Raw genomic sequence first — 18223 nt, 5'->3', positions numbered from 1 at the left:
CTGCAGCCCAGGACTGTTGATAAGGCCACAAGTCAGTTATTATCATCGCTTCAATGTCCTTAGGAGCTCTACCACCCATCCTCCTGGGTTCCCAGCCCTGGGAACACTTGGCACCTGAAGCCCAACATCTGTCTTCCCCCTCTCGCTGGGTCTCAGCCCAGCACTTGCCCCAAGGCCCCCCTCACCTCCCCCAGGCAGCACCGGGGGCTGGGAAGAGCCACTGGGCCCCTGCTCCCCCATCCCAAAAAGTGCCCTTGTGTTGGTTCTCGGGCCCTGGTGCCCTCCGAACCCCCACACCCTCAGCCTCTGCTTGGTACCACAGGGCAAGGGCTGGCAACCCCCCAGGCATCTCCTGCAGGCCCTGAGCTGCAGCTCCATCCCCTTCTCCCGTGGCATTTATCCACTCCAGCCCCAGCATTCCCATTGCTCCTCATTGTTTTGGGCCGGCCTCTAGTGCCAAGATCCTTATTCCACACCCTGGGGCTTTATGCCTCCACTGGCCTCGCAACCGGTCTTTCAGCCCTAGCCCTACAACCTTTACTGAAGTAACAACAACTATCTAGCAAAAGAAAACAAAAATAAACCAAAATAATGTAATAAAGCGACGAAATTAATGAAACGGAGTAATAAAGAAAAAAATCATAATTATTTCGAATTAAACAAAATAAAACATTAAAACTGAAAAAAATGCAGCTTTATTTTTGATATCTTAAGCGTTACTTTGTATCCAGAAACCACGGAAGCACTTCTCCCCTGGTAGCCCCAGCCGGTCTCCCCGCGCCGCACCAAGCCCCGCACCAGCCTCCGGCCGTCCGAGTCACGCAGGGCGCGGCGGAAAGAACCGGGCACGGCCGGCAGCGCTGCCCCAGGACACCGCCAGTCCCCACACGCTAGCACAGACAGACGCGGGAGTCGCGTGCGGGCTCACCGGCGCTCCCCTGACCGGAAGCCGCAAACATCCCGTCCTGGCGCAGCCGCGCTCCTCCGGCGGCGCTCCTCCGACCGCCCAGTCCCACCCGTCGCTCTCCGCGCCGCCGCCGAACTAGCGCCGAGACCCCTCAGGGCACGCTATTTATCCCCCAGGGCCGGGCCACCCCAGCCAATCACAACCTGAGGCAGCGGCGGCCGGGCCAGCCCAACCTATCACAGCGCAGTGTCGGCCCGCCAATCCCGGCCCGCCCGTTCCCGCCCCCCTCGGCTCCGCGACCCCCCGCTGTCCCCTCACGCCCCGCTCCCGCCATTCCGCCCGCTCCCCGCCGTCTCCCCGTTTCCCTGGGAGAACTCCCGGCCGGGACCTCAACGGGGAGCTCCCGCCGCCCTTCCCGGGTCCCGACAGCACCTGCCGAGGCTGCGGCAGCGGAGGCACGGCTCCGCTCGTTCCCAAAGCCGGGGCGGCGGGAGGGACGCCTCAGGCGAACGGGGGACCGGGACCGGGCTGAGGGGCCGGGCCGCGACTGAGCGGGCTGATCTGGGCGGGACCGCGCCCGGATTGAAAGGGCGGCTGTGATTGGACGGGGCGGAGAAAGGCGGGCCGGGATTGGCGGGGCTTGGCAGCTGAGGCTGCAGCCAATGGGAGCGCGAGCGCTCAGGCGGGCGGAGCCAGGGGCGCTCGGGGGTCCGCGGTCGCCCGGGGTCCCGCTCCCGAGACCCCCGTCCCCTTCTCCGACCCTCCCTGTGCCCCGGTCCCGGCTGAAAGGCCCCTGCAGAGCCCCCACCGGAGCGCCCGTCGGCACTCGGGGCAGGGAGGGGCGTAGCCGGCAGCCCGGCCGGGAGCGGTTCCGAGTCGCCAAGGCGGACTCTGCGGTAGCAGCGCGGGCCAGGGAGCGGCGGCGACGTGGGGGGGAGGGGGGTCGGCGGCGGGGAGCGGGGGCGCGTGCAGAGCCCGCTGCCGGCTGTGGGCGCCTCTTTCCCCGCAGCGGTTCCGCTTCTGCGGGGACTTGGGCCGCCCCGACTGGGTGCTGGCCGAGATCAGCGCTGGGAGGATCAGCACCCTGGCCAAGATACTCAAGTGCCCGCCCCCGCCTGCTGCGGGCCCGCTGCTCACCGCGGGGGGGGTCAAGCGCTTCAACACTACAATGGCATAATCAGCAACATTATTTAATCTCGTGTTCTTCATGCAAGCCTCAGCGTTAAGAACACTACCGGCCTCTTCTAGTAGTAATAATATGCGTATATTATGCATATGTTATTAGTATTAATATTTAGGTAAGAATTGTTAGTGTTAACACTGATAGTGAGTGTGTTAGCTGGTGTTTACCGTGGTGCTCTGCTCTCCCACAGTATGACAAGATCCCGAAGCTGCCCTTAGATGCAAAGTTAGGTGAGCACTGCTGTCCTTACCACGATCCCCTGATGGAGCCATGCTCCAGGCATGGGCAGCAGTGTGTCTGGGGATGCCTTTCCAAGGTGACAGAGCTCACCCCCCCTCCCGTCTGCAGAGTCGGGGGATTTGAAGGCGACCATTGCTGTCCTCGGCTTCATCCTCTCCAGCGCGGCCAAGCACTGGGTAGATGGTGAGTCTCTGTCAGGTGACCTGCAGCAGCTGGGGCTGCCCAAAGGTTCCTCAGGCGTGCTGGGATGTTGCTGACAGTTCCCAGCCTTGCCTTCACATCCAGATGGAGGGCAGGCTGGCTGCTGTGCTGTCCTCTGTCACCTCCCTTCTGTCCATCAGTCCCTGGGGCCTCCCCAGGTGCTTTGGTGGAGTTTGGCAGCTTCAGGTCTGGTGTGAGCAGAGGGGTTCTTCTCTTGTCTCCCCTCAAGAGCAGAGCATGCCAGCGCCTTGTGCCATTCCTTTGAGGAGAAGCAGAGCCCCTTCCAGGACTGGCTCAGTGCCTGCAGCCTGAGGTGTGAGCGGGGTGTTGGGTCTTAACAGGAGTGTGGGGGTCAGTGTAAATCACCATGCTGGAGTGAACCGGGGTGCTGACACCATCCCACTCCCCACCGTACTGACCCAGCTGGGCTCAGTGTGCTGGCACGTGGATTACACCCTCAGCTCCAGCGACTTGCAGGAGGTCAATGAGCCCGTGGTGCACCTGACCTTCAGTGTGCGGGACAGAGTGTGAGAAAATGACAGCTGTCCCTGCAATGCTCTCGGCCAACAAGTTCCAGGTGCTGCTGGCAGGTGAGGCGCCCGGAGGGGTGGCAGCAGGGAGGATTCTGCAGGGGAAGGTGCTGTGGGAGGCACGCTGGGAAGGGGATGCTGGAAGGGATGCTGCAATACCAGCAGCTCCCCCACATCTCCGTCCTCTCTCTGCAGTTCTGAAACAGCCCTGCCATTCCCTCCATCTGCCCCAGACCGCTCACCATTCATTTGCAGGCTTGGTTTGATAACCAGGATGCCATGGCAGGAACAAACAGAACTTTGAGATTACAGAAGATGGGATTAAACCTGTTTATGGGAAGAGGAGAGATTCAATCAACCCCCTACGAAAAAGATGCTGTAAAATGCATGAGCTGTTTGTATGATCTTTTAACCTAATTATTGTAGTAGAAACTATTAACCTTCCTGAAATGGTATACAAGCTTTTGGAAAACCTCAGTGAAACCAAATTCTGATCACTGAATCAGTCTTCCTGTGTCTCCTTCAATCGCCAGTAGCTGAAGGGCCAAGGAAGGGACGTGCTCGTGGGAGGAGGAAAGTGACTGCTGCTCCAGCCTTGCCTGAGGTGCCTCCAAGTGTCAGAAGAAGCTGCTGGACATCTGCTCGCAGGGCCAAAGGTGAGACTGGCAGTCCCTGTGGGGGCTGTGGGGAGCTCTCCCACAGCCCATGGGGCAGAGCCAGATATGCCCTCTGACTCCTCATTTCCCTCTTCCTTCTCCAGGTGCAGCCCCTGCCATGTGAGTGTCACCTGCTGCCACCTCCTGAGGGACATTTAAGGGGCCGAGAGGAGCTCAGGCAGGGCCTGGCCACAGACGGAGCTGCCCTGTACCTGTGCTCACGCTTCTTTGCTACTGTTGCACCCTGCCAGTGTGGGAGGGAGAAGCTGAGCCTGGTGGTGGGGCTTTTTATGGCCGGCCACAGGCATTTCAGGGGAAAAGGGTGAAAACCACATGCTGTGCTGGACTCTGACTCTTTCCTCTCCCTCTTCCCTTTCCGGCTGCTGATCCACTGCTTTTAGTTGACTAATAAAGTATTTTGTGTAGAAATCACCGTGCGTGCCTTTTCACGGGAAGGATAAATCCCTGTGCCCAGTCTCTTCCCCACAGGGGCTGAAGCAGACTTCCCCTCCACCTCATCCCCAAAAAATAAAGGTAAGCTCAGCCTCCCCAGTCCCAGGAGTGAGATACTGCTCAGAGGCAGACACTAAAAGAGCAACTACAACAAAGCCCCTGGGAGGAGGAAGGTCAGTGCAGTTACCTGGAAACAAGTTAAAAAAACAGGCTCCAGCTTGTTTTTACATAATCCTCTTGATTTTTTTGTGTTTCCTCTTCTGCAAGGGTGGTGCAAGGGACAGGCAGAGGGAGAAGGAAGGGAGTAGAGTGTGTTTCTACACTCACTGCTAGGCAAGATGAAGGCTGCAACACAGGAGTCACTGTGGAAGCTGCTGCTCCCCACACCTCTATGGCTGGAGCAGAACTTGTGCACACCAGCCTTTCTGCACCTTTGTCCACACTTAAAGAACTCAGAACTCGCTCAAGACCACCTACCCTGGCTGGGCAGTGGGCAGCTGTCCTCCTTCCCTGAGGAGCAGGGTTGTTCAAGCGCGTCTCTGCAACACTTGGGTGCAGGACATGGGGACACTGCTGTTCCCTGGAACTGCTGCCTTGCACAACGCTCGGGATGGGGAACAGCTCAGTCTGTGATTTGAGCTCACAGTGTTGGCCTGGGTGGCTGCAGGAGGACCAGGAGGTCAGAGAGCACACGAAGGCTGCAAAGGAAAGCCTCAGGCCCTGTGGCTCCAGCAGCAGGTGGCCCCACACAGCCAGATGCTCCAGGAGGTCACAGCTGGGGGACAAAGCACAGGGCTGAAGGGACTGATCTCCATCGCCACATGCCCCAGCCCTTCTGCAGGGACTCACAGCATCGCCTCCGTAACGGGGAGGGAGGCCTGGAGCCGGGCGGTGACTGTGCTGCCATGGGCCTCGTACAGCCAAACCACCAGAGCCTCAGCCCTGTCCTCGGCCTTTGGGGCAGCTCAGACAGACGAGACAGGCATCATCTCTCCAACACCAGTTGCTGTGCTCAGCTGAGCCTGGCCACCACTCGGTGTGGGTGAAAGAGCAAGCCCTGCCCAACAACAGCACCTCAGCCCCCTGCCCTCCCCTCGTCCACCCCAGCACCTGCCTGACAGTCTCCAGCACGATGGCGCGTGAGCTGACAGAAAAGGCACTCCAGGATGGGCACTGGGCACAGCTGGCTGGACCACATGGAGGGGGCAATTCAAACTGTGGGCTTGCTGAATCACACCAGCCTCCTGAACGGAACCTGCAGCACAAGAACCTCCCTCCAGTCAGCCTCTGTACACTGATGGGCAGCACGACGGAGAGGGATTAAAAAAGAACAGGGACAGCAAACAGGACACAAGGATCCCATGGGAAACAGTGGCACGGGGAGCACCACAAAGCCACAGAGAATAAGCATGAACACGAGGCGTGGAGAAAGATGGAGAAAAAGAGAGAGTGCCAAACACATGGCAAGGACAGAGGGATACAGAGACAAAGAGGGAAACAAGGACCCAGAGAGGAAATGACCACAGCACACCAGTGGGGAAAGACAGGCAAGATGCTTCTCACTCCAGCCACTACACAAGTGCAGCTTCCCTGGAATTTCATGCTCAGCATCTCTTCCAAGCTCAACAGGTGAACAAACAGGTACCGCAAACACCTCCTTTCTTTGGACAAACCCATTGGGAGAACCTGGAATCCAAGGATGGATCTTAACATGGCAGTCCCACTTGCTACTCTCCACCTTTTCTCCAGCTTAGTCCTGGGCTGGAAAACAAAAAACAACAAACACTTAAAAACCAATCTAGAGGTGTCTTGAGGATGCCCAGGCCTGGGAGAAAGAGAGGTCCCACTACGACCCTCTTGGCCTTTTCCCACTCTGAGGACCTGTGGAAATGCCCATACAGTTCCTAGGTGGACAGCCTGGGATGTTTTCTGCACACCAAATGCCACAGCCCTAAGCACCAGAAACCGGAAGATGGTCGGGATTGCAATTCACAGCCTCAGTGAAACCTGTGTGGGACATCAGTGTGCAGAGGAATTAAAAGTCACCATTTTTAAAAGTTAAAATATCCATGGAAGTTACTGGCTACTTAAAACAGTGTGCTTCATACAGCCTCCCATGCTTATGGATTTATCAAAAGAAGCAGCTTCAGGTTCCTTCCTTTTGGAGCCCAATTGCAAACAGGAAACTTCTCACATCTGCTCCTGAGAGAGACAAATGGAACTTCAGGAGCTCAGGAAAGCGACTCCCTCCCCTGAGTCACGTCTCACCTGTCCGAGCACCCACAGAGCTTTTATACTACCTCTCTCTCAGCTTTCCACGTTCATTTAAATGTAAGAAGCCTGCAAGCTCTGCCCCAGCCGCATCTTCCCTGCGCCCCAGCACTGCCCCACCCGCTCAGGTGCTGCTCCCTTCTGCTGCGCTGCCCCTCGCCACGGGGCCGAGGTGGGAGAAACCGCAGGTTTTGCTTCCCAGGAAAGGCTCCGCCGGGCGGCCCCAGCCGGCCCCGCTGCTCCTCCCCGGCTCCGTGCCCGCGTCGGGACCGCCTTCGCCCCACGCAGCCCCGGCCGCCCGCTCCCGGCCCGGCTCCGCTCGGGGCCGCCCCCCGCGGCTGCCACCGCCGTCCTCGGGGCTTCTCCCGGGACCGGCCGTTCTCCGCTCCGCTTCAACCGCGCTGCGGCAGCTCCCGCCCTCCTCCATTGTCAGCACAGCCCTCACGGCCGCCACTGCCGCAGCCGGGGCCCGCGCCCGGCGCTCCCGAGCCGCTGCCGGCGGCCCCGCGGGGTGTTACCGGTCAGTCTCCCTTTCTTTACCTGAGTCCCAGCCAGGTTTTCCGGGCAGCTTTCAAGAAATGTGGCTGTAACTGCAGATCAAAAATGAAGTAATTGTGATAGCATAACTGGGGTGAGGAATGACTTTCTGGGTGTGAACAGAAAGCAGCCGCTGCTGCTGGTCGGGCCGGCCGCCGCCCGGCTCCAGCAGCGACAGCGAGTGCTCCCGCTCCGGGCACAGCGGCCCCCGACATCGCCTTCGAACCGCCGGCCGAGGAAGCGACAGGGAGGGCGGGCACCGGTCCGGGATCACCCCGAACTGCCCTCGGCTGAGTCCGGCTGCTGGCCGAAAGTCGGCGATTTTCGTCAAGCCTCGGCTACTTTCGGCTGCACTCGGTTACAATAGGTTGCGAGCAGCGTGCCAGGACTTCCGCCCTTCCTCGCCGCCATACTGGTTGAGGCTGAAGCCACTTCCGGTCGAACCGTCATCTTCAGTGCGGGCACTCGCTGGGGTGCCCCCCCGCTGCTGGCACAGGCGCCTGGCTCAATGGACCGCCGGCAGCGGCGCGGTTGAGCCCCCATCCCGTGTCCGCACACCCGCAAACGCCGCGGAAAATCGCGCCCGGACGGCTCCGGGGTCCGGGTCGCGCGCGCAGGCAGCCGGCTGCCACGCGCCCGGGCTCCTTGCCTTTTTCCCTCCCTTTCGGCCCCGAGCTGCGGGCGGGCGGGCGGCAGCGCCGCCCCCGAGCTCACAGTGCGGGGCTGCCACGCGCGTCGGGGACGGGCACGGGGGACAGCTGCACTGCCGCTCTTTGCCCACAGGGTGGCAGCATTGCCGCACGGCTCCGGCGGGACGGGCACGGGGGACAGCTGCACTACCGCTCTCTGCCCACAGGGTGGCAGCACTGCCGCGCGGCGGCGCGGAGCGGAGCCATAAACGAACGTGCCCAGGAATGCCCTGGCGAACAGCCTCCGGAATAAATGGCCCAAAAGACCCCCGAGCACACCTGCGAGAGCCCTGCCAGCAACCAGACCGAAACAAAAAAGCCTTTCGTTCAGGCTCTATTTCAATATTTTTTATCTTTGTGATTCTGATATTTACATTCATCATTACAATTCATCTTTTATATTATGTACATTATACATCATGTATTATGTTTATTATACCATTATATTTATTATATATATTAAATATAGAAAGTTATATAAAAATAATTTATTATTTATTATGTAATGTTATAAATAATACATTTCATTTAAATATGATTATGTACATTATAGATGTTTATATTATGTATATTACATATATTTATAAAACGTGTAGTATGTAATAGTATATTGTGTATTTATTATTGATATTATTTTTCATATCCTATACTTTTTGTTATTTTTCTTTTTCATTATTTTTTAAATTCGTTTGTTTATATTTTAAACGATATTTTACACTAGATGAATTCATGAACCTAACACATCAGAAACACAATTAATTTGAATTAAATGAGCCTGGTTTTCTAAGGGGTAAAGTTTTAATCTTTATTTAGATAATACGGGCATATTTTCTCTATCTGTATGGGGTTTTTTTGGTGGGTTGCGGGGGATTTTATTTTGGGGGTTTTCTTTTTTTGTTCGCTTTGTTTTGGATTTCTTTGCTAATAAACAAGCAGGGTCGGAGAGTTACAAAATAAAACGTCTACTTTGTTTTTATTGCTCCCTCTGAAATACGCCTCGACAGCCTGGACAGCAGGCTGCTGCTGGTAACACTGTGCACGGGTAGGAGGAGACCTGGTCGGGGCTGGGAAGGAAAAAACGGCACCACGGTGGTCACAGCTTTCTCCCTTCAGGAGTTTTATGGAGCAGAAAATACAGAGCTTTTGCCAACTGCGCTCTCTATGACATCCGGACGTCCAGCGGGCACCGAGGTCATTTCTCATCTTTCTTGCCAACAGCCAAACCCCCAGGCGCCCGGGGGAAGAAAGAGTATGGGGGAAAAAAAAAAAAAGGAACAAAGAAAACATGAAAAAATAAACCAAAACTATAGAAAATAATAAATAAAATTAAAATACCAAAAGAAAAAAATTTCAAAGTAACAAAAAAGTGGAAAAAAAATTTAAACAAAAAATTAAAATAAAAAACGAAAAGTAGTTTTAACAAGTAAATAAATAGCTAAAGAAAAAAAATAAAAATTAAAAAACTGAAGAAAAAGTCTTTGAAAAACCACAAAACGCAACATGAAAAACCACAACAAAAGAGCACAAAAATACAAAAATAACAAAAAATAAAAGACAAAATTAAATAAACGCAGCTCTCACCTCCTGCCACTGCCTAAAAAAGCGCCATGGCTTTCCTCAATTATGCAGCAATAAGGGAAACAAACCCAGTGCCCCCCAGAACAGAAGGTTTTCTAGACAATTCCCACTTCTGCTTGGAAACAAATTCTATTTTAGTGGGAAGCTCATTTTGGACAAACATCCAAATGTGCCAAGGTAGGAAAGAACCAGCCCCTTGTGTCCAAGGAACAGCAGCTAGGCCTGGATTCAGGTTTTAATGGCATTTATGTAATTAAAAATGCAGTAAATTGAACTTTACAAAGAGACGAATCGTGGCAAATAAATACTTCAAAGTTTTCTTGGGAAATCACAGAATTTTGTGGAGATGGTGCTGGACAATTGCTGATTTACCAACATTAATTGGGTAAATTTCCTTGGAAATGTGCTCTACAAGGTACAAAAATTCCAATTAGGATGGAAAATTGGAATAAATAAATATTCCCTTACTAAAATCAGAGAGAAAATCAGAGTTATTCCTTCAATTAAAAGGAAGGAATAACATCTAAATCCAAGCCTGCCTGGAAAACAAGCTCAGGAATTTCTAACATTGAAAACTTTTGCAAGAGTCATGAAGTTGGTGAAAGTTCATGGAATGATGATTAAAAATCTGCTTCCTCTGCTCTGATTTAAAGGGAAGTGGGAATTCAACAGGTCCAGTTACTCCTATCCAAGAATGATCTGTGTTTTGTGGGAGTACCAATGCAAAGAAACTCCAATCTTACTTGGATTTGACATCTGAAACTCTCAGCAGAGTTGGCAAGTTTCAGTGGAACAAAAGAGCCACAATTCCTGTAATAACCAAAATTCACCTTGGCAAAACAGGAGGAGGAGGAGGAGGAGGAGGAGGAGGAGGACACCAGGAACACACTCCGGCTGACAGCAAGGATTTCTTGGAAAAGGCAGGAAATCAAACTGACAGTCTCTGTCCAGTTATGGCCAGGCAATTATCTAGGAGTCAGAGAGAAAAGTGGGAACCTTGGACTGGGATAAGGCCTTCCAGTGGCTTCACTTCCTACTGGCTCTCTCCTTTTTTTGCCAGCTACCTGGAAGAGGAAAAGCAACAGGAATAAAGTCTCAAACAGGATGGCCTTGGTCCAGGCAGACTGAAATGCAGCTCCCAGCGAGGGAGGCCAGGCTGTGCCTCGGGGAGCTCCGGGAATCTGGGATTGCCCGTGGGATTCAAGGGCTGGAAAAGCACACCCACCTGCCAGGTTCAGTGCTGGGACAGAGCAAGGCCGGGGCTCGGGGGCAGCAGTCAGAGCTGGGACTGCAGGAGAACACCCCAAACCCGGGTTAAACATCCGGCACGACACGCAGCACGCTCCGGGAGAAACTCGGGTGGGAGAAGCCCCGGGATGCTCCACGTTCCTTGCCCTTGGCAGCTGTGCCAGGGCCTCCCTCAGAATGCTGACCTCACCGTGCAGCTCCTACAAAATAGGAGAACTTATGGAAATCACCCAGCAATCCATGGACTTCCAGTTATTAAGAACCACAGCTGCAGCGAAAGGTGCCCAAACTCTACTGCAAACCAGCAGGGCTGAGGAGACGCAGGAATTTATTCCAGAGGGGACACAAGGATCCCTCAGCCAGCCAGGATTTCTGGGCAGAATTCCTGCAATAACCAAAATTCACCTTGGCAAACAGAGGAGGCGGAGGAGGAGGAGGAGGAGCAGGAGGAGGAGGAGGAGGAGGAGACCAGGAACACACTCCGGCTGACAGCAAGGATTTCTTGGAAAAGGCAGGAAATCAAAGGGACAGTCTGTGTCCAGTTCTGGCCAGGTAATTACCCAGGAGTCAGAGAGAAAAGTGGGAACCTTGGACTGGGATGAGGCCTTCCAGGGGCTTCACTTCCTACTGGCTCTCTCCTCTTTTTGCCAACTACCTGCAAGAGGAAAAACAACAGGAGTAAAGTTCAAACACAGACAGGATGTGCTGGCTTCAGGCAGACTGCAGTGCACCTCGCAGGAATCACTGAAAGGCATGAAAGGAACCAAGGGAAATTAAAGAAGAGCTGCCACCTCCAAGGGCTCTCCAAGGCAGGCTCAGAACCCTTACCAACGATTGGCTTTAATAAAGCAACTCACACAGAGCCACCAACACCACACGGACACAGCACCGTTCTTTTGGAGTGGAGTTCTAGAGAAATGCGGAAGAACGGAAAAGCCTTCCTAAACCCGGAAACTCCTTGAAGAGATAGACAGGGCACAGCTGCTGACAGAGCCTTGGGATTCAGGGGGAAAACCCCAAGTTTTCAGTCTTTAGCATCTTCCACTCTGCCATCGTTGACAGCAAACACGGCTTCAGCCTCAGGGAGACGCGGAGAACTCCGAGATTTTGCAGATCCTGCTCTCACCTCTCGCCCCATATTTTTCCTTTCTTCCAAAACGATGACAACAAGAAAAGTCAACTATTGCAGTTTTGCTTGCTTGATGTGTTTTTTGGTTTTACTTACACGTGACTTTCAGATCCCCATCCACACTCAGAATCATTCAAACCTTCGAGCACAGAGCCTCCAGGCACCGCTTATTTCTTCTGAGATTTGATTCAAGAAGACCATTTTTCAGAACCTGACATGAGATTGGCAACTAAGTTTCATTTTACAGCTCTTCCCCTTTTTAAACTGTGTTTCCTCAAAGCTTCCCAATTGTGCTAAGCTTAGAATTCACCCCAAGGAAGACCTGAAAAATGCCTTGTCATTTCCTTTCCTCCTCCCTCAAGCTCCATCAGACTGGCAGAAGGCATTAGTACTGTTTCCAGAGCAGTTGGCCTCACTTGTACTGTTGGTCTGTAACGGCTGCAACAAAATACGCCCTCCTGGAAGCAGTTCAGCACTTACTGATCACTTCTTTGTTTTGGCACTTCCCAGCCAGGGCCTGCGGGGCCTCCTGCAGATGCAGGTCTTCGCTGACAAGGCTCCACTTGTGCAGCAGCAGCAGGAGCAGGAGCAGCAGCAGCAGCAGCTCTCTGAAATTTTAGAAAACATTAGAAAAATACAGGCAAAAGCTCACCTCTGTCCTCCACTAAGGACATCCCCAGGACATCATCCCAGTTTTTCCCAGCTAGGAGCTGCAAGGAATTCAGGCAGGGGAAATGACATCAGGGAACAGCTTTGTAAAGTCAAAGGCAGAAAGAGAAGATCCACCAGCAAAGGGCAGGAAAGGGGAAAGGTTTCTGAAAACATTTCTGCAGTCTAATTAATAATTATTTCCGCTTCCCCAGCGAGAAGAACACAGACTCACAGCCATTCAGGCCTGACAGTCCCCTGCAGCCAGAGCTCAGCACACATCCACAGAAGCAAGTCCAGCATCTGAAAGAAAAAAAAAAAAAAAAACAAAAACCAAACACAACAATCAAACCAGTAGGAAAAGGTGATTTCTTTGGCTTCAAAGTTATTTCAAGTTCTTAAAGCCCAACACAGCTGCTAGGAGAAACAGAGTCAGGGCTCCTGGCAGACAGAGGGTGTTTTCCCCCCGAGGGGATTGCAGAGGAATTGTCTGGGACTTGGACTGTCCCTCGGGGTGACACCAGTTGCTGTGACTTCTATCATTCCATATGTTTGACTCCCAAAACTTCCCAGCCCAGGGGCTTGAGCTGACAGGGCAGCACAAAGATTGTTCTCTGTGTGGTGCCCAGATTTGGGGTTCACTGTCACCTTTGCTAGTTTAGATGAATTATACCCACGGCCCCGAATTCCCTGCTCAGTTCCCGCTGCAATAACCTCACAGTGCCTCACGGAGCACGGATATTCCCACGCAGAGCTGCTGCTTGAATGCCAGACGTGTCAGGAACCAGCAGAGCTTCCAAGGAAGCTCAGCAGGATGGGGACAGGATAGGTTTCTATTCCATAGATTTGGTTAATTATAACCCTCACCCCCTGGGGGTCACCTGTCAGATTTCCCTGGAATTCAGCCACCCCCCTGAGCTCGGGCTCCAGGTGATGTTTCAGAGCAGGAGAAGGCACTGGCCGGCCTGTGCTGAGGCAGCCCCTGTGCCCTCGGGAGGACACAGCTCCCTGCAGGAGCTCAGCTCCTTTCCGAGCCCCAGCAGTGGCCTCTGCAAGTGCCTTTCCCTCAGGCAAGGGACGCCCATCCCTGCCTTCAGCACACCTCCAGTGGGACCCACCTGCAAAAGCTTTCCATCACTTCTGCACTCCGGCCGGCTCCCTGGAAAAGTCCAGACTTCATCCAAACGAAACTCCATCCCACTCAAACCTTTGATTTTGAGGCATCTCCGAGGGCCGTTGCTCTGGATTTAATTTCTGTGAGGGAGGAGCGCCTTGGCTTTAATGCTGCCGACGGGTGATGTCCTCAGGCTGAAAGGGAGGGGATTTGGGGTGGCCAGGACATCCCTGGCAACTGTGTGGGAGCTCCGGGAGGTGGGAATTGCTGTCTGAGCCCCTCTGCAGACAGCCCGAGCCGCCGTTCCCGGGCAATGCCAGCTGTTCCCCGGGGAGCTCTTGGGCTGTGGGTGCCTCTGTCCGGGCTGCAGCATCTCCCCGTGCCCGGCGGGAGCAGCCCCTGGCCGAGGAGCCGCGGCAGCCCCGGGGCCGTGTCCGTGCCAGCCCCGAGCCCGGCCCCGGGCCCTGCGTTTGGCCGCCGCTGCCACGGGCGGGGCCCCGCAGGCACAGCTCCTCCCTGCACATCATCCCAGGGCTGCTGGCCCCGCTGGGGCTGCCGGCCTCCTTCCTCCCTGCGCCTCCGGGCACCCGGGACACCTGCAGGAAACCCCGAGGGACACTGCAGGCGGCACGGGGGGGCACCGAGGCCTCCGGCCAGAAAAGCAGCCCCGGCCTCAGCAGCTGCCATCATTTTGGCCCGGCAACACTCACCTGCAGGAAACGCCCCTGTGCGGGTGGGACCAGCCCTGCCTCTCTGCAGAGCTTTGGCCGTGGAAGAAGGGAAGCCTCAGGACTTGTCCTGCTCCTTTCCGCCCGGAAAGAGACTTTGTGTGAGTACTTTTACGGCAGCTGTTGGGTAAATCCTGGAAAGGACAGGAAATCAGCGTCACTGGAAGAGCTTTGTGCTGTCGTGAGCTGCCAGCCACTTCTGCCCTCGAGCCATTCCAGGGGCTGGTGTGTGAAGCAGCTTTGGCAGAGAAGGCGGCACTGCACTTACCTTAGTGGGGCCAAGCGTTGCCATCCTATGGAGGTCCATCCCCATAATGCAGAGATTGGTTCAGCTGCTTGGAGCAGAGTCCGGGTAATGCCAAGGTGCTGAGTTCGATTCTCAAACGGTCCGTCCGCTTGAGAGTCAGATTTTAGGATCCCTCTCAGCCTCAGTATATCCTGTGACCTGGAAATAAGAGGAAAATTCTCGGCTGAGTTTTAATAAAACAGCTTTTGCCATTGCAGGGTGTGAGCTGCACTCGGCGATTTTCGGCCGCGACGAGCCCCACGAGCCTTCCGCCCTTCCTTGCCGCCATCTTGGTTGCGTCTGAGGCCACTTCCGGTCCCGCCGGCATCTTTTTTGCGGCACCTCTAAGGCCCCCGGCAGGTGTTTACACAGACGCCTGACTAAATCCGCGAATCCGAACGCAAGCGCGGCGCGGCTGAGCACACGGCCCGTGTCCCCACACCTGGAGACGCCGCGGAAAATTGCGCCCGGGCGGCGCCGTAGTCGGGGTTTCGTGCAGGCATCTGGCTAAACGCCTATAGGGTCCTTATTTTTTTCGCGCCCTTTTGGCCGCCCTTTTTGGAAGGTCGGGCGCCTCGCGCCTGGGCGCCATTTTGTGAGGGGCGTCGCGTGACTTCCGCTTTTGCTCGCCGCCATCTTGGCTGCGGCTGAGGCCACTTCCGTCCCGGCCGCCATGTTCTTGGCGGCTCGGCATAGGCCCCCGGCAGGTGTTTACACAGACGCCTGACTAAATCCGCGAATTTAAAAGCGAGCACGGCGCGGCTGAGCACACGGCCCGTGTCCCCACACCTGGAGACGCCGCGGAAAATTGCGTCCCGGCGGCGCCGTTGTCGGGGTTTCGTGCAGGCATCTGGCTAAACGCCTATAGGGTCCTTATTTTTTCGCGCCCTTTTGGCCGCCCTTTTTGGAAGGTCGGGCGCCTCGCGCCTGGGCGCCATTTTGTGAGGGCGTCGCGTGACTTCCGCTTTTGCTCGCCGCCATCTTGGCTGCGGCTGAGGCCACTTCCGTCCCGGCCGCCATGTTCTTTGCGGCTCGGCATAGGCCTCCGCCAGGTGTTTACACAGACGCCTGACTAAATCCGCGAATCCGAACGCAAGCGCGGCGCGGCTGAGCACACGGCCGGTGTCCCTACACCTGGAGACGCCGCTGAAAATTGCGCCCCGGCGGCGCCGTAGTCGGGGTTTCGTGCAGGCATCTAGCTAAACGCCTATAGGGTCCTTATTTTTTCCCGCCTTTTTATGCCGCCTTATTTAGAAGGTCGGGCGCCTCGTGTCTCGCCGCCATCTTGATAGTGGAACCCACTAATAGGCCCCCTCGGCTGCTCGGACAAGCGCCTGACTGAATGGACTGTCGCCCGCGGCGCCGCTGCGCCCCCATCCCGTGTCCGCACACCCGCAAACGCCGCGGAAAATCGCGCCCGGACGGCTCTGTGGTCCGGGTGGCGCGCGCAGGCAGCCGGCTGCCACGCGCCCGGGCTCCTTGCCTTTTTCCCTCCCTTTCGGCCCCGAGCTGCGGGCGGGCGGGCGGCAGCGCCGCCCCCGAGCTCACAGTGCGGGGCTGCCACGCGCCTCGGGGACGGGCGGGGGGGACAGCTGCACTACCGCTCTTTGCCCACAGGGTGGCAGCATTGCCGCACGGCTCCGGCGGGACGGGCACGGGGAACAGCTGCACTGCCGCTCTTTGCCCACAGGGTGGCAGCATTGCCACACAGATCAGGCGGGACGGGCGGGGGGGGCAGCTGCAGTACCGCTCTTTGCCCACACGGTGGCAGCATTGCCGCACAGATCATGAGGGACGGGCACGGGGGGACAGCTGTACTACCGCTGTTTGCCCACACGGTGGCAGCATTGCCTCACAGATCATGAGGGACGGGCACGGGGGGACAGCTGCGCTACCGCTCTTTGCCCACAGGGTGGCAGCATTGCCGCACGGCTCCGGCGGGACGGGCGGAGGGGGACAGCTGCGCTACCGCTCTTTGCCCACAGGGTGGCAGCATTGCCGCACAGATCAGGCGGGACGGGCGGGAGGGACAGCTGCACTACCGCTCTTTGCCCACACGGTGGCAGCATTGCCGCACAGATCAGACGGGACGCGCGGGACGGGACAGCTGCACTACCGCTCTCTGCCCACAGGGTGGCAGCACTGCCGCGCGGCGGCGCGGAGCGGAGGCATAAACGAACGTGCCCAGAAATGCCCTGGCGAACAGCCTCCGGAATAAACGGCCCAAAAGACCCCCGAGCACACCTGCGAGAGCCCTGCCAGCAACCAGACCGAAACAAAAAAGCCTTTCGTTCAGGCTCTATTTCAATATTTTTTATCTTTGTGATTCTGATATTTACATTCATCATTACAATTCATCTTTTATATTATGTACATTATACATCATGTATAATGTTTATTTTACTATTATATTTATTAAAGATATTAAATATAGAAAGGTATATATAAAATAATTTATTATTTATTATGTAATGTTATAAATAATACATTTCATTTAAATATGACTATGTACATTATAGATGTTTATATTATGTATATTAAATATATTTATAAAACGTGTAGTATGTAATAATATATTGTGTATTTTTTATTGATATTATTTTTCATATCCTATACTTTTTGTTATTTTTCTTTTTCATTATTTTTTAAATTCGTTTGTTTATATTTTAAACGATATTTTACACTAGATGAATTCATTAACCTAACACATCAGAAACACAATTAATTTGAATTAAATGAGCCTGGTTTTCTAAGGGGTAAAGTTTTAATCTTTATTTAAATAATATGGGCATATTTTCTCTATCTGTATGGGGTTTTTTTGGTGGGTTGCGGGGGAGTTTATTTTGGGGGTTTTCTTTTTTTGTTCGCTTTGTTTTGGATTTCTTTGCTAATAAACAAGCAGGGTCGGAGAGTTCAAAATAAAACGTCTACTTTGTTTTTATTGCTCCCTCTGAAATACGCCTCGACAGCCTGGACAGCAGGCTGCTGCTGGTAACACTGTGCACGGGTAGGAGGAGACCTGGTCGGGGCTGGGAAGGAAAAAACGGCACCACGGTGGTCACAGCTTTCTCCCTTCAGGAGTTTTATGGAGCAGAAAATACAGAGCTTTTGCCAACTGCGCTCTCTATGACATCCGGACGTCCAGCGGGCACCGAGGTCATTTCTCATCTTTCTTGCCAACAGCCAAACCCCCAGGCGCCCGGGGGAAGAAAGAGTATGGGGAAAAAAAAAAAGGAACAAAGAAAACATGAAAAAATAAACCAAAACTATAGAAAATAATAAATAAAATTAAAATACCAAAAGAAAAAAATTTCAAAGTAACAAAAAAGTGGAAAAAAAATTTAAACAAAAAATTAAAATAAAAAACGAAAAGTAGTTTTAACAAGTAAATAAATAGCTAAAGAAAAAAAATAAAAATTAAAAAACTGAAGAAAAAGTCTTTGAAAAACCACAAAACGCAACATGAAAAACCACAACAAAAGAGCACAAAAATACAAAAATAACAAAAAATAAAAGACAAAATTAAATAAACGCAGCTCTCACCTCCTGCCACTGCCTAAAAAAGCGCCATGGCTTTCCTCAATTATGCAGCAATAAGGGAAACAAACCCAGTGCCCCCCAGAACAGAAGGTTTTCTAGACAATTCCCACTTCTGCTTGGAAACAAATTCTATTTTAGTGGGAAGCTCATTTTGGACAAACATCCAAATGTGCCAAGGTAGGAAAGAACCAGCCCCTTGTGTCCAAGGAACAGCAGCTAGGCCTGGATTCAGGTTTTAATGGCATTTATGTAATTAAAAATGCAGTAAATTGAACTTTACAAAGA

General features: G+C 53.9%; 2 long non-coding RNA genes across 4 annotated transcripts; one reads left to right on the top strand and one right to left on the bottom strand.

Moving 5' to 3' along the window:
• Positions 1 to 3048: 3048 nt before the first annotated feature.
• On the top strand, positions 3049 to 4140 carry LOC136306058 (uncharacterized). Of its 3 annotated transcripts, none has more exons than XR_010725488.1 (3): positions 3049 to 3121; positions 3317 to 3717; positions 3822 to 4140. It is a non-coding gene; the product is annotated as an uncharacterized lncRNA (long non-coding RNA). The 3 variants fall into 3 exon arrangements; XR_010725487.1 differs by lacking the exon at positions 3049 to 3121 and having other exon boundaries at positions 3371 to 3455; positions 3595 to 3717; XR_010725486.1 differs by lacking the exon at positions 3049 to 3121 and having other exon boundaries at positions 3373 to 3459; positions 3595 to 3717.
• LOC136306059 (uncharacterized) lies at positions 3302 to 7362 on the bottom strand. Its single transcript, XR_010725489.1, has 3 exons — positions 6982 to 7362; positions 5285 to 5931; positions 3302 to 3388 (listed from the first exon to the last, which is right to left on the bottom strand). It is a non-coding gene; the product is annotated as an uncharacterized lncRNA (long non-coding RNA).
• Positions 7363 to 18223: the final 10861 nt, after the last annotated feature.

This window comes from Chamaea fasciata, unplaced genomic scaffold (assembly GCF_029207755.1).
Source record: "Chamaea fasciata isolate MVZ Bird 193981 ecotype frontalis unplaced genomic scaffold, bChaFas1.0.hap1 SCAF_940, whole genome shotgun sequence".
Lineage (NCBI taxonomy): Eukaryota > Metazoa > Chordata > Aves > Passeriformes > Sylviidae > Chamaea > Chamaea fasciata.
The sequence above is the reverse complement of the archived record's forward strand: the minus strand, read 5'-3'. Positions and strand labels throughout refer to the sequence as shown.